Raw genomic sequence first — 22,778 nt, 5'->3', positions numbered from 1 at the left:
CTTCGTTGTACCTTTTTCACATCATATCACAACTCTTTCAATAATTGCTTGTCCAATTTAGGGCTTCTGTGGCCCAGAGCTTATCCTGCAAAGCACCGGGCACATGGTGGGATACACACTGGTGGAGAAGGGGGTTTTCATTTGCTGTTACAATTAGAAATTGTAACAACAAATTGCAAGAGGATTTGTGTCACGATCGTCATCCCTCCTCTAAAGGGCGCTCCGACCCTTTCCTATTTTAGTTCATTATGTGCAGCTGTCCATGTTTTCCTTGTTATTATTTAAAGCCTGGCACTCCCACTATTCCACGCTCTGCATTGGAATACGTACGCCCAGAAGCCCGCATACCAGCGGATCATGGAGGGACCCAACGGCATAGGCTTCATCAGGCATCCTGACCTGCTGAGTCCAGGGCTCGGAGCACCTGGCCTCATTACTGTTTTTATCCTCCTGAATCCCTGTCACTATTCCTGTTCCAGATCCCATTCCGGTTTTAATCTTGTCTGTCTCGGATTGGATCTCCCAGCTCCTGGACCCTGGACTGTGACCCGATTTCCCCTTTGGACTGCCTTAGGACTTGTCATCAGATCACAGCCGTCACGCCCCCCCGTCTGCCATCCCGTCCTGCTCTTGCTGTGTTTCCCTTGAGGTCTTATTCCAGTCACTTCCGGATTATAGCGTCTGCATAGGGTCTAAAGTACGCACTACCTGGGAGTCAGGACCAGCTCCCGTGACAATTTGACGACTTTTAGAAACCAATCAAACATCATAATTTACAGTCTCATGCAGGAATTCCGAATAAACAACATACAGTTTATTAATACAGTATTATCAATACGTGCATAACAAACAAGCGTAACAAAATACATCTGAGAAATGATCTGCTGTGATATGAATGACTGATTACAAGGGGATTACAAAGAAAAGAGTTAATAATTTCAGAGTTAAAATATGCAGAGATGATAATGTTTTACAGTCTAGCTCGTAGGTTGTATCAGTCTCGTAAAACTAAATCATATTCATATTCTCAGACACAAGTGAATATGCATTAACTATCATGAACTAAACATCAAATGTGTGTTTGGAATAATAGCACACCTCTTGAGAATTATGATGTGAATAATGATATTTTACTTTGGTCTTTTAAAGCAGTTTGTGCACAGTTTTCTCTCTAGATATCTGCAAGGTAGGCAACAGAGGAACTTAGGTCATTCCGTGTTATAGTTTTTATTCAGTGTGTGCTTGGATATTCTGGATGTCGACAAAGAGTCTAGCTGTCTGATTTTGTTGATCGTCGAAGATAGCGTTGGGTTTACAAACAGAATATTTCTTCTGTTTCAGGAAGAATATCTTGGAATTCTGCACTTTACTGACACACTCTCTCAGCCTGGCTTCTCTGAGAAAAGTTTAAGTCCTGACTCGGACTGCTTGCAGTCCCATGGTTGAAAATTCAGTTTGCCAGTTTAGATGAAGAGATTGAGTCAGTGAGTTAACCAATGGAAAATGACTTGAGTTACAGTTTTGTAGTATCGCATCAGAAGTTGGTGATTGTCTGAGATGCCATCAGGTATACCACTAGGGCCCACCTTAAAGGTCACTCATCGGTGGATCTTCCTTTGGGTGATTGAACGTGCCCTGTGACTTTAAAGATCAGATCCAGATGTACCTATGGCTCTCAACTAGACATCCAGGCACTAGCAGTGGACATCCATCATGGGAGTTTAGATCGCCTCTGTTGTAGGAAGGATCGTTATCCAGAAGACAAAGTCATCTCTCTTACTTTCCCACATGTGAAAACCACCAGGTCATTCTTAGGCTGAGATCATAAGGATAACAAGCTTTTTAGCTGCATTCCTATGTAGAGTATTTACACAGGCAGGCACCAGGTTATATGGTCAAGGTACACAAAGATTATTAGAAATCTTTAATTGCACCTTAATTCTAATTATAAGAAAGATAGTTCCGGTCCTGAAATCTAATTGGCTGACACACTTTTGAAGCTGTGTTATATTCTCTGATATACGCACACCCTGGAAGGAATTTTGACATTTTACTGTGTGATAAAGGAATATCAATGCGCTGACTGATAAATAACTGTCAATCAAATCAATTGCATAGGCTTTTTTTTGCTGTCTTTGTTGCACTCTGCAGGATCCTTGTGATATTTTGTGCTCTCGTTGAATGATAGTGTCACATAGTTTAAATCATTTTCATTCTTAGAAATTATGATATGCTTGGTTAAAAGCAAGGGAGATTACAGTATGTCTGTTATAGTAGACATGAAAACAAGAGTTCACTTCCACATTATTGGAAACCCAATTTTAATGACAAAGCGCTGGGGTAATATCCTGGCAGCAGGCACTAAAACCAGCACAAGTGGGAGCACTCCCACGGCGAAAAAAAATGCCTGACAAACTAGGGATTGGACAGTTTTTGAAAATGTTCAAATGTGCTAAACAAAAAACAAAAAAGAAGTCATTTTTATCATATTGGCTAACTAATGTCCTCTCTTTGCTGCTGCTGCTCCGCAAAAAGTCTCCTTGAAACTTAAATGTCTGGGTTACCAAGCCATGGAGCTTGTGTTCGGGGTGGATGTTGGTCATCCCTGTTTCAAACCATGCTTTGATTTTTCCCTAAACCCCCCTCCCCAATTTTCAAATCTTCACCTCTGGGTTCCAGTGGAGCTTCACTTTCTTCTTTCTTGTCTCGGGAAAAGAGCTGTGCTGATAAATCGATGTGACAAACAAGTTCCTGCTCCCTATTTACTTTTCAGAGTTTCATGAAGCAACTTTATTTTTTAAAATTTAGATTTTCAAAAATTTACTTTTTTTCAAATTTTATTCTGATTTTATTCTGTCTTTTCAATACACAGATATTCAATGCTTATTCCCATGTACCTGACCTGAATCATCTCTGAGGGTTTCTTGGGGTGCAGACTGTGGGATAGAATGAACCCAGAAACAAAAAGATGTTTTGTAAAGTGAATCTCACCTTTCATTTAATATAATGTAATTAATTTAATTCATTCACTAATTAATTGTTTTTAACAACTGTTGTCTAACTTCCCCAGTGCTGGTTACAAACATACACAAGAGGATCAATAAGAAGGACTTTGAGAATAAAATGACACCAAAGGCCCAGGGTGAACAGAATGTATTCACACTAATACTTTTCAATGATAATCATGAATAATTGCTGAATCCATGGCTTTACACCCACTGCATAGTCATTACTATGATCTCTTTAATGTAAAGGACTATGCTATGATACTGATCAACTCGTCCAAAATATGCATGCATTGGAATTATAGCTGGTGATCATACTGTATACCCCTTACAGTACATGAAGTTAAAAGTCAATGATTAGCAAGGGTTAGAGTAAGATACACCATTAATCTTCAGTATTCATATTGTTAAGTTTATTCAATTATCACAGTATGAGGAACACTTCCAGCGCCTGCTTGTACAAGTAAATACATAGCACCAGTGCTACAGTGCCTATAATCCCACACTAAGCAGAGCTGTAACATTGACTGAAGATGAGGATTAAGAAGAGTTCTAACTACTGCTACCACTACTCCAGGTATTCCAGGTATAGAAGATCTAGAGAACATATTTTAGTAAAAGATGCCAAAATGAATTAATATAATTACACACATCATTCTTAAATATATGATGGTTTATCAGGGCGCATAACACATTGTAACTGTGCATTTCTACATTTCAACCTCTGCTATAAAAAAATTACTTCAATAAAAAGTTGGGTTCAATTTTTGTTTTAATTCCTGTAGTGCGTTTAACCTTTAAAACTCACTGGGTATTAATAATCCTGCTATATCTTAGCAAGGCAGTTTCAACCAGTCTCTCCACTCTCTACTCCATTCCACCTGTGTTGAGTGGAGTAAGGGCTCGGCCGATTGTATCTCATCCTCTGCTCCTTATAAAGCTGCTCTCTGTCTAGTCCTGCTGTCCTGGGAGTGTTCATGCTAAACTGTTCATGTTGGCCCTGAATCCTGATGTTGGAGAAGTGAGCTTCACTTACCCCCCAGTTGGGAACCTGGATACAAAAATAAAGAGAGAATAGAAAGAGGAGAGGGAGGGAGTTGGAAACTTTAGACCTGAGGGTCTGAATGTTTGAGGTTTTAATACAGACACAATTGAGAAAGAGGACTGACCCCTTCAACTGTCGGTTATATAGAAGAACAGAAGACTGTCATGCAAAGAGAGAGCACACTCCCCATGAACATTAAAATAAGTTTTCAGTGTCTCTCCAGCCCCATAGATAAAACATGTCTTTCCTTCAACACTGTGAGGAATGTCCCATGGGACCACAAACATATAACAAGGTATTTTGTCAGATCTGAACTGAACATTTTGCCTCTCTTGTATTGCCCCAAAAGTATTAAGAGTGTTTAAGTCAGTGCAGTTAGTAATTGTGCTGCATCTGAACAAACAGAGCCAAGTGCAGTTTTAACCAGATTTTCTGCACTCCACCCCATTCCAGCTATGTTGGGTGAAATGCGGACATAGCTGATAAGTGGATTTGTGACAGTGTAAACTTATATAAAATGTGGGTTGCATGACTGTTTTTAATATGTGCATTTGCATGCTTCAGTCTCTGTAAAATACGTTTTTAGTTCAACTATTGATCCTGCTGTACCTGAACACACAAAACCAAGTACTGCTTTAACCAGACTCTCCACACTCCACTCCATTCAAGTTGGACTCAGCTGATTGTGTATAATCCTCTGCTCCTTATAAAGCTGCTTTCTGTCTAGTCCTGCTGTCCTGGGAGTGTTAATGTTAAACTGCTCATCTTGCTCTGTCACATCACGCAGCACCAAGCCTGTTTTTCTAGCACTGACTGGCTACTAGTGCAGCCTAACCCAGAAAGATAATTTGCATAGAAGACACTTCTGGGAGTGTTTATAGCCTTGTGAGTTTAACACTTCCAGACTGAGAGCTGCGCTTCATGGTAACAGAACCCACAGGAACAATGACTTTCTTCATCATATTTATCTGGACACTCCTCATCACTGATCAGGGTAGGAATGGGTTTGGATATTTTATAGAATTTAAAACATTTTTGTATTATGTGAAGAAGAAATCAAGATTTATGTTAATTTAAAAATAAAAAATATTAAAGCATCATAATAAATATCTTATTAATTTATTCTGTTTTCATACTGTATGTCTATCATATAATGTATTACTGATTTACAGAATAAATTGGTATTTTCAATACTTTCCCACTTTTTGCAATGTTTTCTTCATTTTCAGAATCTAGTGGACAGATTTTTGTGACCCACGCTCCTACAATATTGACTGCTCCAGGACAGACAGTCACTGTTAGCTTTAAGACCAGTCCTGCAGTGTACAATAATGATCGCCTCAGCTGGTACCAACAGAAAGCTGGAAAAGCTCCTAAACTCCTGATCTATCTTGCAACTACCCGTCGGACTGGGATCCCAGAGCATTTCAGTGGCAGTGGCAGTGACCATCACAGGAGTCCAGGCTGAAGAGGCACACAAACAAACTGAACTTCAATAAAATATATACTGTATATACAGTGGTGTGAAAAAGTGTTTGACCCCTTCCTGATTTATTTTTTTTTTTCATGTTTGTCACACTGAAATGTTTCAGATCGTCAAACAAATTGAAGTTTTAGACAAAGATAACACAAGGAAACACAAAATGCAGTTTTTAAATGAAGGTTTTTATTATTAAGGGAAAAAAAATCCAAACCCACATGGCCCTGTGTGAAAAAGTGATTGCTCCCCCTGTTAAAACATAAATCAACTGTGGTTTATCACATCTTTGGATAGCTGAGTTCAATTTCTCTAGCTACACCCAGGCCTGATTACTGCCACACCTGTTCTCAATCAAGAAATCACTTAAATAGGACCTGCCTGACAAAGTGAAGTAGGCCAAAAGATCCTCAAAAGCTAGACATCATACTGCGATCCAAAGAAATTATGGGAACAAATGAGAAACAGAGTAATTGAGATTTATCAGTTTGGAAAAGGTTATAAAGCCATTTCTAAAGCTTTGGGACTCCAGCGAACCACAGTGAGAGCCATTATCCACAAATGGCGAAAACATGGAACAGTGGTGAACCATCCCAGGAGGGGCCAGTTGACCAAAATTACCCCAAGAGCGCAGCAACGACTCATCCAAAGTAGAGAGTCAAAGTAGAGAGTCAAAATGACAGGAGAAGTGTTATGACAGTGATATTGCCATCAGCCTAGAGTAATTCTGTAATATTAATAATCTCCTTTTCTCATATTCTGTTTCAGACTTCATTACAGATGCAGCCATTCAAAGTGCGCGGTACAGACACGTACCTGAGGTAATTGGCTACGGCGTCGCGCATCATGATGCAAGATGACGCGGGGTACCGCTGTACGTGATTGGTTGACCGACAGTTGGTCTGTCGTAGAAAGACTTACAGTAAACGTCTTTACTGTGCCCGTTGTAGATATTGAATTTAACCACTGAAGGGAAATCTTAGTAGCTGAGCATAAAAAGAATAGGAGCATACTGTAACGTGTGTGAAGGCCATAAACGATATTAATTTTGGAACATAAATATACAGTATATGGCTGGTCTTGGTACTTTAAAGAAAAACTACACACCAGTATTTCATTTCTCCCTAAACATTTTAAGCATCGAAGTCTTTAACTAAAGAGATACCGGATTCAACAAGCATACTTTTAGAATTTGATTAAAAGGGAATATAATATGGAATCGCATATCTAAAGAATTTAATAACGATATGATTAGTGTACTGCGACAGGGCTGTGTAGGGCTGTTTCGCTTCTCTTTTCATGTGACTTCCCTTGTAGTCTACTGGTCTACATGCCTGCCTACTAACTGTTGGGTTGTGTGTTCAAATCCAGCTGGTGCTGGACTTCTCTTTTAACAAACATTTCTTCGAAAAGATAGAATAGCAATATTATGGACAATCAATTGACTTTTTTATTTCAAAATATCACAACATGATCGATTCTAAGTCATTTTTGATAACAACAATAACAATAATAAAAACTCCCTTGCTTTTAACAGAACGTTTCATAATGTCTAACAACGAAAATTATTTAAACTGCAACGCATCATTCAACCAGAGCGCAAAATATCACAAGGATCCTCAAGAGCACAGCAAAGACTGTATTAAAAGATACTTGTATAAGATACATGAGAATCCAAGCTTTTTTATCTACGCTTTCTTTTCCGTATACCAGAGATTATGGTACCACTTCAGAAGGGTGTCAGCCACTCAGATTCCAGGAATCGGTACTTTAAAGAAAAAATACACACCAGTATTCCATTTCTCCCTAAACATTTTAAGCATCGAAGTCTTTAACTAACATGTGAAATAGCAGGTATAAAAAGTGGTAGTTCTAAGCTTTTCTGCTAATATAATATGGAATCGCGTATCTAAAGAAATTAATAACGATATAATTATATTCATATACTGCAACGCAGTAGTACATGCTGTACAACGTCTGTTGATTCTGTATGTGTAGTGCTGTTTCACTGCTTCTCATGTGACCTTTGCTGGTGGTACTGTGGTCTATGTTCCTGCCTTGTAAACCAGAAATTGTGTGTTCAAATCCAGCCCATCCTGTGTCTCTTCTCTTAAACAAAAAGTTGTTCTCTTTTCTCTTTGGTTTCTGTCAAAGCGCAATGAAACCTTTAACTTGATTCTTATGGATGCCCGGTCCCGCCAGGGATTTAAAAAAAACATGCAATCACATATCTAAAGAAATATGTAACAGTATGACTATGTTCATGCACAAATAGTAGCATGTGACACTTAGACTTGACTTTTTTTAGGGTAGACTTGACTTTATTGCCATGAGATATACAATAGATTGTCATTAAACAACCTTCTGTTTATTAATCTTCCTTGTTATGCACAGTGGGAATGGTAATGTAATGGGAATTAATTTAATCAAAAAGATCTCTCTGGGTGGGGCGCGGGACAGCCGGCAGGCAGGCGGTGGGTGACACAGAAGAAAAGAAAGGCAGGTTTTAACTCCGCAAGTCTGAGTTTTTGTGTCCGTCATCGTTACACTATCATTCTTTCCATTGAAAACCTGTTTATATGTGACCTTTCAGAACACCTATCTGTTTTCTTCCTAGCACAATTTATGAGCACTCTGTGATTAAATTAATTCTCATTACATTATCATTCTCACTGTGCATAACAAGGAAGATTAATAAACATAAAGTTGTTTAATGACAAACTATTGTTTATCTCATGGCTAGATAGTAAAGTCTAGCCAAAAAGAGAAAACATCGACTTTATTTAAACTCCAGCGAAAGTATTAATTACCATACTTTTATGGTACATGACTTTGCTAAAATGTATTTAAAAATAAAAATGATTACGCTTTGAGTGGAGTGTCCAGATAAAGTGCTATATTAGTGTAAGCAATTAATTAATTAAATTACAAATGCCAGCGGAGAGAGAGAGACACAGCTTTTCATTGTCAAAAAGTAATTGTTTTTTAATTTGTCAGCACCCAGACAAACGCAAACGCGTTTTAAATAAAATGCTTTATTCATTCTTAATCAGACTCACATTCCCGAATGTCCCCCCCCGCCCCGCCCCGCCCCACTCAACAATCCTAGGAAGAACACGAAACAGCCTGTTAATAAAATGGTTGCAATTTTGTTCGGTCAGTTATTTCTCCCAGAATTTGTAAATCGCATTGATCAGTTCTTGCTTTGTGTTGGCTTTAGCTCGATGACATTGGAACACAGCGACTCAGACACCCATTGAATGGAAAGGGACACTTTAATTTTTTGTACGGCTGGCACAGCACCCCACCACACCCATGCGCCAGCAGAGAGAGAGAGACACACACACACCGGTTTTCACTGTCATAAAGAAATTGTTTTTTTTACTTTTGTACCATTTTGTTTTTTACATTCCTCTTGTTTAACAGGAATGTTTTGTTTCTGGACATACTGTTAGACTAGGGGAAAAGAGCGCCTCCTTCTTCGAAGTATTTCGTTGATTCGATCACAAATTTTTTTCCAGTCGCACAAAGTAAGTGCTGAGATTCTCCGATTCACCATGCTACTAATGGTTTCTCGGAGATTGCAAAGCATGGCACTTTTGCCTCTGGACCCATCGAAATTTACCGATGTGGTCCACCCCCAGTAAATTTCAAAAGCCACAGGATTTCGAAACACGAGAGAGACAGAGACACACACAGTTTTTCATTGTCAAAAAGTAATTGTTTTTTACTTTGTCAGCACCCAGACAAACGCAAATGCATTTTTAATAAAATGCTTTTATTCCTTCTTTATCAGACTCACATTCCCGAATGTCTCCCGCCCCGGTCAACAATCCACATCTCTCCCCTTTTTACAAAATGACATTGTTGAAAACTGTTCCAGAGCAACTGTTGTTTCATCGGTGAAAAGTACATCATGAAATGTCTCCCCCTGTTCAATCCATTGGAGCACTTGTTTGAGTCTTTCCTCTTTGTTTTTTACCCTTATAATGGGGCATGTGTTGTTTTTTTTGTATCTCCATCCAAGCCTTCTGCGCACTCTTCTTATCGATGTCAGACTAACGCAAATACTGTACAATGTCTCGTGTTGACTTCCCGTTTCTTTTCATCTTCATTATTTGGTGTGAGAGAGTCTTCATGATTTGGCCACAGTCCGTCTCCTTACCAAAGCGATTCAGTGGTGCAGCTTGAAGTCTGTACCTGTATACCCATATCTTGATTTAAATACTTTTATTTTTTCACAATCTGGCAATGCCAGACAGAATTAACATTCGCTGCAGCCAAATGGCCTTGCAGATCAGAAAATCAAGGAACGCAACAATTATTGCCCGGCTCCTCAATGGGATAGCTTTACCGTGCTAATGCGTTGGTTTAACAGTCCGGGTGTGGCAAGCTTCTAATGTCTCCCGACTTCGGCGAAAAGGAACTTGTCTTTCATTGGAAGACAATGAACACATTCTAACCGTACATGAGAATATACAGATGCAGCCATTCAAAACGGGTGGGGTATTTCGTGGTATACCTCGGTGGCGTGTCGCATCAAAACGCGGTATCACCCGGTGTATCGCATCATTTAACGTCATGCCGGAAAGTATCCGGAATCACCTTGTAAAACCGCCAGGTGGAGCCAATACAGCTTAACCTCTCATGTACAGCATTTAAGCTTTTAAATTTAAACTGTGTATTACAGCATGTTAATCATCAGTCATTAAGAAGTTGGTATATTTTATGAAAGTACGATTGCTCAGTTGGACAAAAGTGCACAACCTACCTTTATCATAAATATTTTAATGATGCAGAAATATTTTATGCATAAAAGCCTTTACCGAAGATATTACTATAGTATTAATAACAGCCTGGACTCCTGTGATGGTCAGAGTGAAGTCAGTCCCAGATCCACTGCCACTGAAACGCTCTGGGATCCCAGTCTGACATAGTTGCTGCATAAATCAGGAATTTATTAGTTTCTCCAACTTTCTTTTGGTACCAGGCTAGGAATCTGTTATTGTATAGTGCTGCACTGGTCTTACAGTTCACAGTGACTGTCTGTCCAGGGAGAACAGATTTCATTGCTGGAGTCTGAGTCACAGTTACCTGTCCTCTGGATTCTGCAAATGAGAAAGTAGTAAATATCATTAAAATATCATTAAAAATTTAATTGATTTCCTGTTTTATACAAAACATTTCATTTTTACCTATAGTTGTAAACTACGTTCATCAAATATTTCAGACCCATTCCTACCTCGAGCAGAGACTAGGAGTGTCCAGATGAAAATAGTGATGAAGGTCATTGTTGCTGTGGGTTGTGTTTCCCTGAAGGGCAGCTCTCAGTCTTGAAGTGTTAAACTCACAGGGCTATAAACACTCCCAGAGCATGTACTGCCAATGCAAAGTGTCTTTTCTATGCAAATTGTCTTCCTGGCTTTAGCAGCACTTGTAGCCAGTCAGTGCTGGAAACACAGGCTTGGTGGTGTTTGTTGTGACAGAAAAAGATTAACAGTTTAGCATGAACACTCCCAGAACCGCAGGACTAGACAGAGAGCAGCTCTATAAGGAAACGAGAATGAGACACAATCAGCTGAGACCTTTTTCCATTCAGCATAGCATGAATGGATTGGGGTGTTGAGAGTTTGGTTAAATCAGCACTTGGCTCTGTGTGTTTAGACACATTACTGGTGGAGGTGATACCATGTTTAACAGAGACTGAAGTTTGCAAATACACAGTTTGTATTTCATATTCTACAGCTATTGGAATATTAATAAACAGCTATTACTTAAAATCACATTTTACTTAAGCTAAACACTTACAGTAAATACAGGCTTTTTGTTTAATTAGGGCTGCACAGTTTATGACTCAGACAGAGGTTCGATCTGTCTTCCCTTGGCTGGCTAAGGGCTGAATTCTCTAAAACGTGAGATTGCATAATTGATTTTTAGTGCTTTCAACACAGAAGCTGTCAAAAATACTCATGTCCAGACTGACTCTGTCTATCATTGTCGTGAAAAGAGCATGTTTATAAAGGGCTGTGCCTCAGACCTCTTTAGAGATTCATCAGCCTTACTCTGCTGACCACACTCAGCTGAGAACCTCATCCACCCCTGTCAACCCTTCACTTGCGACCCCAAGTGGTTTAGTCCTATATCTACAGTCTCTCCACAGTTTCCTATTGCCAACTAGGGACTCTATGTCACAAACCATCGTTCCACTTATACTATAGTTAACTAGCTATTGAAGTTAATTGGCCAGTTTTGAACGTAGTGGGCACCACCATTAGCATTGTCAACTCTAAGCTCTAAGATCATACAAATACTGATCTCTGGGTTTACATCAGAAACATTTAGGCACACACTGCTCTCTGGGTTTACATTATGTACACTTAGACACAGTCTGAGATACAGTATATCAGTTATATCACCCTGTAACTCCCGGAAGAGAAGAAGGTTACTGCTGGAAAGGTGATAATTGGACCAGTAGGGGGAGCTAACTCTGTGGTCTGTGTGGGTCCTAATGCCCCAGTATAGTGACAGTCAACATATACTGTACAAAGGAGCCGTTCTTCGGATGAGACCTTAACAAGGTGCTGACTCTCTATGGTCATTAAAAATCTCAGCGTGTTTATTGAAAAGAGTAGGGGTGTTACCCCTGGCATCCTACCTAAATTTCCCATGTCCTCTACTCATCATGGCCTCCTCCTGGGACACTTTGGCTGCTGTTGCATCATCCAGGTGAGGCTACACTTTGGTGGCGGTGGAGGGGAGTCCCCATTCCCTGTAAAGCTCTTTGAGTGTCAAGAGAAGAGCCGTATAAATTAAATATTAATGAAAATGGAGGTGGACCTTGTCAGGCAGCTCCAATCCCCCTAGGGAAATCTGCAACACAACATTGTGTCCTGATATTGTCATGCCCTCTTCATCTGGAGGGCGCTCCTACTCTGTCCTGTCCCTAGTTCCCTGTACTTTGCTTGTCCATCCGCTGTGTCTTTGTCTGGGGCTATATATTTCTGGGTCACACTTTCCTCCTCACACAGCATTGAGGTTTAGAATTTCTTGAGACTCGCCTAGCACCAGGTCGCTCCATGTCCGTGGCCTGAGGGCATAGGTTTCTATATAGCATTTCCTGGACAGCTGAACCCGGGCTAAACCCTGTTCCGCCACTACGCATAGGGTCTTTTTTCACTTTGGGCAGAAGAGACCAAAGACTATACTCCTCATGGAATTGACAGTCTTGTCTCTTTGTGTTCAGATACAGCAAGATTACTGTATGCAAACAGAAACAAACATAATCTAAAAGTAAACTAGCAGTCAGCAGTGTCTTTCAATTACATGACTTGCAGACAGAGACAGAGAAGTCTTAGCTCCTGCCAATGACTCTAAAACTGCACCAGAAGGTATCACTACTGTGTCTCCTAGTATGTAAATGCAGGTAACTAGATAACTAGCTACTGTAAGTGCCTGTATAGTGTTAAATAACAACAGCTCCTTCTAGATACAGTCAGAAGAACATAAAAACATGTTACAAACTATAAGAGGATGTTTGACTCATCTATCTCAGTTCACAAATGAAGCATTTGTGCTGAAATCAGTATAGTTAAAGTGCTAATAATTAATTATTAAGTGTAAAACAAAAAAAACACTGAAAGTTTAAATTATGTAAATAAGTGTTAAATGAATTGTTCCAAATATTTTACCATATGCTGTTTGATTTTTTTATTTCGTAATCCGGTGAACAGCAGTGTAAGTTTATGACTCCAAGCACAGACTAAGCACAGACTAGCCTGATATCGAAGATGCCAGGCTGAAGATGCAACAGATTGTTACTGTCAGAGTTACCATGAGCTCAATAATAGCTGTCTCTCCCTCCAGTGTTACACACATAGAAATAACTCCCTCAGCAGGTCAGCTGCGACCTGAAGCTGAGGCTGAAAGTAATGACACTGTCACGATTATAGTTCCCCCTCCTTAAGGGTGCTCCAGCCCTTTCACTTAAGACTTTATTCTATGCACCTGCTCCCTATTCCCAGCCCACCTTAAAAGCCAGGCGCTGACGCTCATCCGGGTTCTGCATCTGATTTCCATATCGTGCGAGTCCGGGACCTGGAAGCGCCTGGTCCCGTTAAGGTTTTAATCTCTGTTCCTGTTCCCGTTCCTGTTCCCCGTCCGCCGGTTCCGACCCGGCCTTCATGGTTTTTAATTCCTTCTTCTAATGGATCTTCTGGTTTTGGACTTTCTCGTGTGTTTTTGGATACTCTAAGGATTACTCTTTGGGATTGTTCGCCTCGGCCACACCTCCCCCGTGCACCAGCGCAACTTGGACACGACCCCCTGTCTTCAGCCCCGTATTCCTGCATGACGTTTCCCAGTGTTTCCCCACTCCGTCGGATTGTGTCGTACGCATAGGGTCCGGAAAGAACTGTTCGTTACAGACACAGGACATAGCCCATGGAGGAGCTCAGCTTTTTGTTTAGAAGTAGTCTGAAATGGTGGCAAGTAGAGGTGTTCTCAACAACTTGGAAATTAAAATATTATAATATTCATTTAGATTTAAATTGTAGGATCATACAGATATGTCTGTGCTGAGGAAAAGATGAAGGGAAATAAAATATTTTTCTCATGTTGAAGTAAAAACTGATAATAACCAAACCAATATATTGTGACAGGTTAAAGAATAGAAGTAAACAGGCCTTCGTTGTACCTTTTTCACATCATATCACAACTCTTTCAATAATTGCTTGTCCAATTTAGGGCTTCTGTGGCCCAGAGCTTATCCTGCAAAGCACCGGGCACATGGTGGGATACACACTGGTGGAGAAGGGGGTTTTCATTTGCTGTTACAATTAGAAATTGTAACAACAAATTGCAAGAGGATTTGTGTCACGATCGTCATCCCTCCTCTAAAGGGCGCTCCGACCCTTTCCTATTTTAGTTCATTATGTGCAGCTGTCCATGTTTTCCTTGTTATTATTTAAAGCCTGGCACTCCCACTATTCCACGCTCTGCATTGGAATACGTACGCCCAGAAGCCCGCATACCAGCGGATCATGGAGGGACCCAACGGCATAGGCTTCATCAGGCATCCTGACCTGCTGAGTCCAGGGCTCGGAGCACCTGGCCTCATTACTGTTTTTATCCTCCTGAATCCCTGTCACTATTCCTGTTCCAGATCCCATTCCGGTTTTAATCTTGTCTGTCTCGGATTGGATCTCCCAGCTCCTGGACCCTGGACTGTGACCCGATTTCCCCTTTGGACTGCCTTAGGACTTGTCATCAGATCACAGCCGTCACGCCCCCCCGTCTGCCATCCCGTCCTGCTCTTGCTGTGTTTCCCTTGAGGTCTTATTCCAGTCACTTCCGGATTATAGCGTCTGCATAGGGTCTAAAGTACGCACTACCTGGGAGTCAGGACCAGCTCCCGTGACAATTTGACGACTTTTAGAAACCAATCAAACATCATAATTTACAGTCTCATGCAGGAATTCCGAATAAACAACATACAGTTTATTAATACAGTATTATCAATACGTGCATAACAAACAAGCGTAACAAAATACATCTGAGAAATGATCTGCTGTGATATGAATGACTGATTACAAGGGGATTACAAAGAAAAGAGTTAATAATTTCAGAGTTAAAATATGCAGAGATGATAATGTTTTACAGTCTAGCTCGTAGGTTGTATCAGTCTCGTAAAACTAAATCATATTCATATTCTCAGACACAAGTGAATATGCATTAACTATCATGAACTAAACATCAAATGTGTGTTTGGAATAATAGCACACCCCTTGAGAATTATGATGTGAATAATGATATTTTACTTTGGTCTTTAAAAGCAGTTTGTGCACAGTTTTTCCTCTAGATATCTGCAAGGTAGGCAACAGAGGATCTTAGGTCATTCTGTGTTATAGTTTTTATTCAGTGTGTGCTTGGATATTCTGGATGTCGACAAAGAGTCTAGCTGTCTGATTTTGTTGATCGTCGAAGATAGCGTTGGGTTTACAAACAGAATATTTCTTCTGTTTCAGGAAGAATATCTTGGAATTCTGCACTTTACTGACACACTCTCTCAGCCTGGCTTCTCTGAGAAAAGTTTAAGTCCTGACTCGGACTGCTTGCAGTCCCATGGTTGAAAATTCAGTTTGCCAGTTTAGATGAAGAGATTGAGTCAGTGAGTTAACCAATGGAAAATGACTTGAGTTACAGTTTTGTAGTATCGCATCAGAAGTTGGTGATTGTCTGAGATGCCATCAGGTATACCACTAGGGCCCACCTTAAAGGTCACTCATCGGTGGATCTTCCTTTGGGTGATTGAACGTGCCCTGTGACTTTAAAGATCAGATCCAGATGTACCTATGGCTCTCAACTAGACATCCAGGCACTAGCAGTGGACATCCATCATGGGAGTTTAGATCGCCTCTGTTGTAGGAAGGATCGTTATCCAGAAGACAAAGTCATCTCTCTTACTTTCCCACATGTGAAAACCACCAGGTCATTCTTAGGCTGAGATCATAAGGATAACAAGCTTTTTAGCTACATTCCTATGTAGAGTATTTACACAGGCAGGCACCAGGTTATATGGTCAAGGTACACAAAGATTATTAGAAATCTTTAATTGCACCTTAATTCTAATTATAAGAAAGATAGTTCCGGTCCTGAAATCTAATTGGCTGACACACTTTTGAAGCTGTGTTATATTCTCTGATATACGCACACCCTGGAAGGAATTTTGACATTTTACTGTGTGATAAAGAAATATCAATGCGCTGACTGATAAATAACTGTCAATCAAATCAATTGCATAGGCTTTTTTTTTGCTGTCTTTGTTGCACTCTGCAGGATCCTTGTGATATTTTGTGCTCTCGTTGAATGATAGTGTCACATAGTTTAAATCATTTTCATTCTTAGAAATTATGATATGCTTGGTTAAAAGCAAGGGAGATTACAGTATGTCTGTTATAGTAGACATGAAAACAAGAGTTCACTTCCACATTATTGGAAACCCAATTTTAATGACAAAGCGCTGGGGTAATATCCTGGCAGCAGGCACTAAAACCAGCACAAGTGGGAGCACTCCCACGGCGAAAAAAAATGCCTGACAAACTAGGGATTGGACAGTTTTTGAAAATGTTCAAATGTGCTAAACAAAAAAGAAGTCATTTTTATCATATTGGCTAACTAATGTCCTCTCTTTGCTGCTGCTGCTCCGCAAAAAGTCTCCTTGAAACTTAAATGTCTGGGTTACCAAGCCATGGAGCTTGTGTTCGGGGTGGATGTTGGTCATCCCTGTTTCAAACCATGCTTTGATTTTTCCCCAAACCCCCCTCCCCAATTTTCAAATCTTCACCTCTGGGTTCCAGTGGAGCTTCACTTTCTTCTTTCTTGTCTCGGGAAAAGAGCTGTACTGATAAATCGATGTGACAAACAAGTTCCTGCTCCCTATTTACTTTTCAGAGTTTCATGAAGCAACTTTATTTTTTAAAATTTAGATTTTCAAAAATTTACTTTTTTTCAAATTTTATTCTGATTTTATTCTGTCTTTTCAATACACAGATATTCAATGCTTATTCCCATGTAACTGACCTGAATCATCTCTGAGGGTTTCTTGGGGTGCAGACTGTGGGATAGAATGAACCCAGAAACAAAAAGATGTTTTGTAAAGTGAATCTCACCTTTCATTTAATATAATGTAATTAATTTAATTCATTCACTAATTTAATTTTTTTAACAACTGTTGTCTAACTTCCCCAGTGCTGGTTACAAACATACACAAGAGGATCAATAACAAGGACTTTGAGAATAAAATGACACCAAAGGCCCAGGGTGAACAGAATGTATTCACACTAATACTTTTCAGTGATAATCATGAATAATTGCTGAATCCATGGCTTTACACCCACTGCATAGTCATTACTATGATCTCTTTAATGTAAAGGACTATGCTATGATACTGATCAACTCGTCCAAAATATGCATGCATTGGAATTATAGCTGGTGATCATACTGTATACCCCTTACAGTACATGAAGTTAAAAGTCAATGATAGCAAGGGTTAGAGTAAGATACACCATTAATCTTCAGTATTCATATTGTTAAGTTTATTCAATTATCACAGTATGAGGAACACTTCCAGCGCCTGCTTGTACAAGTAAATACATAGCACCAGTGCTACAGTGCCTATAATCCCACACTAAGCAGAGCTGTAACATTGACTGAAGATGAGGATTAAGAAGAGTTCTAACTACTGCTACCACTACTCCAGGTATTCCAGGTATAGAAGATCTAGAGAACAGATTTTAGTAAAAGATGCCAAAATGAATTAATATAATTACACACATCATTCTTAAATATATGATGGTTTATCAGGGCGCATAACACATTGTAACTGTGCATTTCTACATTTCAACCTCTGCTATAAAAAAATTACTTCAATAAAAAGTTGGGTTCAATTTTTATTTTAATTCCTGTAGTGCGTTTAACCTTTAAAACTTACTGGGTATTAATAATCCTGCTATATCTTAGCAAGGCAGTTTCAACCAGTCTCTCCACTCTCTACTCCATTCCACCTGTGTTGAGTGGAGTAAGGGCTCGGCCGATTGTATCTCATCCTCTGCTCCTTATAAAGCTGCTCTCTGTCTAGTCCTGCTGTCCTGGGAGTGTTCATGCTAAACTGTTCATGTTGGCCCTGAATCCTGATGTTGGAGAAGTGAGCTTCACTTACCCCCCAGTTGGGAACCTGGATACAAAAATAAAGAGAGAATAGAAAGAGGAGAGGGAGGGAGTTGGAAACTTTAGACCTGAGGGTCTGAATGTTTGAGGTTTTAATACAGACACAGTTGAGAAAGAGGACTGACCCCTTCAACTGTCGGTTATATAGAAGAACAGAAGACTGTCATGCAAAGAGAGAGCACACTCCCCATGAACATTAAAATAAGTTTTCAGTGTCTCTCCAGCCCCATAGATAAAACATGTCTTTCCTTCAACACTGTGAGGAATGTCCCATGGGACCACAAACATATAACAAGGTATTTTGTCAGATCTGAACTGAACATTTTGCCTCTCTTGTATTGCCCCAAAAGTATTAAGAGTGTTTAAGTCAGTGCAGTTAGTAATTGTGCTGCATCTGAACAAACAGAGCCAAGTGCAGTTTTAACCAGATTTTCTGCACTCCACCCCATTCCAGCTATGTTGGGTGAAATGCGGACATAGCTGATAAGTGGATTTGTGACAGTGTAAACTTATATAAAATGTGGGTTGCATGACTGTTTTTAATATGTGCATTTGCATGCTTCAGTCTCTGTAAAATACGTTTTTAGTTCAACTATTGATCCTGCTGTACCTGAACACACAAAACCAAGTACTGCTTTAACCAGGCTCTCCACACTCCACTCCATTCAAGTTGGACTCAGCTGATTGTGTATAATCCTCTGCTCCTTATAAAGCTGCTTTCTGTCTAGTCCTGCTGTCCTGGGAGTGTTAATGTTAAACTGCTCATCTTGCTCTGTCACATCACGCAGCACCAAGCCTGTTTTTCTAGCACTGACTGGCTACTAGTGCAGCCTAACCCAGAAAGATAATTTGCATAGAAGACACTTCTGGGAGTGTTTATAGCCTTGAGAGTTTAACACTTCCAGACTGAGAGCTGCGCTTCATGGTAACAGAACCCACAGGAACAATGACTTTCTTCATCATATTTATCTGGACACTCCTCATCACTGATCAGGGTAGGAATGGGTTTGGATATTTTATAGAATTTAAAACATTATTGTATTATGTGAAGAAGAAATCAAGATTTATGTTAATTTAAAAATAAAAAATATTAAAGCATCATAATAAATATCTTATTAATTTATTCTGTTTTCATACTGTATGTCTATCATATAATGTATTACTGATTTACAGAATAAATTGGTATTTTCAATACTTTCCCACTTTTTGCAATGTTTTCTTCATTTTCAGAATCTAGTGGACAGATTTTTGTGACCCACGCTCCTACAATATTGACTGCTCCAGGACAGACAGTCACTGTTAGCTGTAAGACCAGTCCTGCAGTGTACAATAATGATCGCCTCAGCTGGTACCAACAGAAAGCTGGAAAAGCTCCTAAACTCCTGATCTATCTTGCAACTACCCGTCGGACTGGGATCCCAGAGCATTTCAGTGGCAGTGGCAGTGACCATCACAGGAGTCCAGGCTGAAGAGGCACACAAACAAACTGAACTTCAATAAAATATATACTGTATATACAGTGGTGTGAAAAAGTGTTTGACCCCTTCCTGATTTATTTTTTTTTTTCATGTTTGTCACACTGAAATGTTTCAGATCGTCAAACAAATTGAAGTTTTAGACAAAGATAACACAAGGAAACACAAAATGCAGTTTTTAAATGAAGGTTTTTATTATTAAGGGAAAAAAAATCCAAACCCACATGGCCCTGTGTGAAAAAGTGATTGCTCCCCCTGTTAAAACATAAATCAACTGTGGTTTATCACATCTTTGGATAGCTGAGTTCAATTTCTCTAGCTACACCCAGGCCTGATTACTGCCACACCTGTTCTCAATCAAGAAATCACTTAAATAGGACCTGCCTGACAAAGTGAAGTAGGCCAAAAGATCCTCAAAAGCTAGACATCATACTGCGATCCAAAGAAATTATGGGAACAAATGAGAAACAGAGTAATTGAGATTTATCAGTTTGGAAAAGGTTATAAAGCCATTTCTAAAGCTTTGGGACTCCAGCGAACCACAGTGAGAGCCATTATCCACAAATGGCGAAAACATGGAACAGTGGTGAACCATCCCAGGAGGGGCCAGTTGACCAAAATTACCCCAAGAGCGCAGCAACGACTCATCCAAAGTAGAGAGTCAAAGTAGAGAGTCAAAATGACAGGAGAAGTGTTATGACAGTGATATTGCCATCAGCCTAGAGTAATTCTGTAATATTAATAATCTCCTTTTCTCATATTCTGTTTCAGACTTCAGTACAGATGCAGCCATTCAAAGTGCGCGGTACAGACACGTACCTGAGGTAATTGGCTACGGCGTCGCGCATCATGATGCAAGATGACGCGGGGTACCGCGGTACGTGATTGGTTGACCGACAGTTGGTCTGTCTTACAGTAAACGTCTTTACTGTGCCCGTTGTAGATATTGAATTTAACCACTGAAGGGAAATCTTAGTAGCTGAGCATAAAAAGAATAGGAGCATACTGTAACGTGTGTGAAGGCCATAAACGATATTAATTTTGGAACATAAATATACAGCATATGGCTGGTCTTGGTACTTTAAAGAAAAACTACACACCAGTATTCCATTTCTCCCTAAACATTTTAAGCATCGAAGTCTTTAACTAAAGAGATACCGGATTCAACAAGCATACTTTTAGAATTTGATTAAAAGGGAATATAATATGGAATCGCATATCTAAAGAATTTAATAACGATATGATTAGTGTTCTGCGACAGGGCTGTGTAGGGCTGTTTCGCTTCTCTTTTCATGTGACTGCCCTTGTAGTCTACTGGTCTACATGCCTACCTACTAACTGTTGGGTTGTGTGTTCAAATCCAGCTGGTGCTGGACTTCTCCTTTAACAAACATTTCTTCGAAAAAATAGAATAGCAATATTATGGACAATCAATTGACTTTTTTATTTCAAAATATCACAACATGATCAATTCTAAGTCATTTTTGATAACAATGAATAGTCACCTTCTTCCCTTCTGACAACGGTCCCTGCTTCTGCTTCCTGCTTCCTGCTTCTATTGTGTGTGTGTGAGTGTGAGTGTGTGTGTGAGTGTGAGTGTGTGTGTGTGATAGAGTACATTTTTATAGAGAAATGGAGGCTGGACAGTTTTAAATCGTGTTTTGATTCAAATCGCAAACACGTGTTTAATTATATGTGTTTTTTATCATAATCAGGCTAATGCAACATAAATTGATACAGTATCTTTGTCTTCTAAGTATCTTAATAAACTTTCAGCATATTCAGACTTTCTACCCGTTTAGATTTATATTGGGATTTTGGGATCAAATGTGGAAGGATTAGATTGTAATCATTTTTATTTTTCAAATACGTTTTAGAAAAGTGTAATCTATACCTGCCCAGACTGTACGCCTTCCTAAACCTCGCCTTTCACTCCTGTCCTACTCTTCCCCACACCTCAGCCAGGCGCTCTTCGGCCTCTGCCCGGGACGAATGTATATTTTGATATTTACACCCGGCGCGGCACCGAGGGAGCGTCTGCATTTATAACTTAGTTTTTTAAATTAGTCAAGCAATATAAAGCATCTCCTTTTACTTTTAAGTCCCTTAAATACATTGAGCACTTAAGATTACTTAACTATATGTGCAAACGTTTCATATGTTGCTGTTGTGATTGCCTGTGGAGTTTATCTTATTTGCCTTGTGTCCTGGTTATCTCGCCCTCCCCCCCTCTCTCCCTCAATTCAATTCAATTCAAGGTGTTTTATTAGCATGACAGATGGGTACAATCAGTGTTGGGTATTTACTTTGCTTTGAGATACCACTTTTAAAGGTGATATATACAATTTTGACTAAAATAAATTGATATCTTTGTCTTCTAAGTATCTTAATAAACTTTCAACATAGCTTTCTCCCCGTTAAGATTTATTTTCCTTAACTAGTATACTTTAGATCTTTTTTTCTGAACCGGGGAAAATCTGATCATGTTTCTCTATAACAACAATAAAAAAAAACATTATTTTACATATCACCTTTATGTGATATCACCTTAAGGATGCGCAAAGAAATGTAAAATAGTCTTCTTTAGGTGTGAGGGTAGGAGTGGATCGCAGCAGGCATAATCGGCAAATTAGGAAAACAAAGAACTGGACAGGCGAGACGTTTATCCAGAGAGCGAGTGATCAGAAAAAGGAACAGCTGTTACACCCAGGTTTTACGTTCTCTCTCTGTTGAATGAATGAAAGCATTTTATTAAAAATGCGTTTGCGTTTGTCTGGGTATTTACTTTGTAACCTGTGGTTTACATCTACTGTATTGTTTTGAGGTGCCACTTTTAAAGGTGATATGTAAAATAAAGTTTTTTATTATTGTTATAGAGAAACATGATCAGATTTTCCCTGGTTCAGAAAAAAGACGATTAAAATCTGTAATCTTTGCTTTTGTATGTCATCGGAAAATACAATCAGTTTCTGCTTTGTGTAAGGATGGTGTGGTGAGAAGGTGAGAAAGTGGTGAGAAAGCTGTGCTCCTCAAAGCGCTTTACAGGACATAAA

General features: G+C 39.5%; 2 long non-coding RNA genes across 2 annotated transcripts; both read left to right on the top strand.

The window, feature by feature from the left end:
• The first annotated feature begins 4,890 nt into the window (after positions 1-4,890).
• Positions 4,891-5,581, top strand: LOC138223930 (uncharacterized). Its single transcript, XR_011182349.1, has 2 exons — positions 4,891-5,044; positions 5,280-5,581. It is a non-coding gene; the product is annotated as an uncharacterized lncRNA (long non-coding RNA).
• Positions 5,582-19,156: 13,575 nt separating this feature from the next.
• LOC138223928 (uncharacterized) lies at positions 19,157-19,782 on the top strand. The gene is made up of 2 exons (XR_011182347.1): positions 19,157-19,245; positions 19,481-19,782. It is a non-coding gene; the product is annotated as an uncharacterized lncRNA (long non-coding RNA).
• The last annotated feature ends 2,996 nt before the right edge of the window (positions 19,783-22,778 follow it).

Source organism: Lepisosteus oculatus, chromosome 18 (genome assembly GCF_040954835.1).
Source record: "Lepisosteus oculatus isolate fLepOcu1 chromosome 18, fLepOcu1.hap2, whole genome shotgun sequence".
Taxonomy (NCBI): Eukaryota; Metazoa; Chordata; class Actinopteri; order Semionotiformes; family Lepisosteidae; genus Lepisosteus; species Lepisosteus oculatus.
This window is presented reverse-complemented; position numbering and strand designations above follow the sequence as displayed.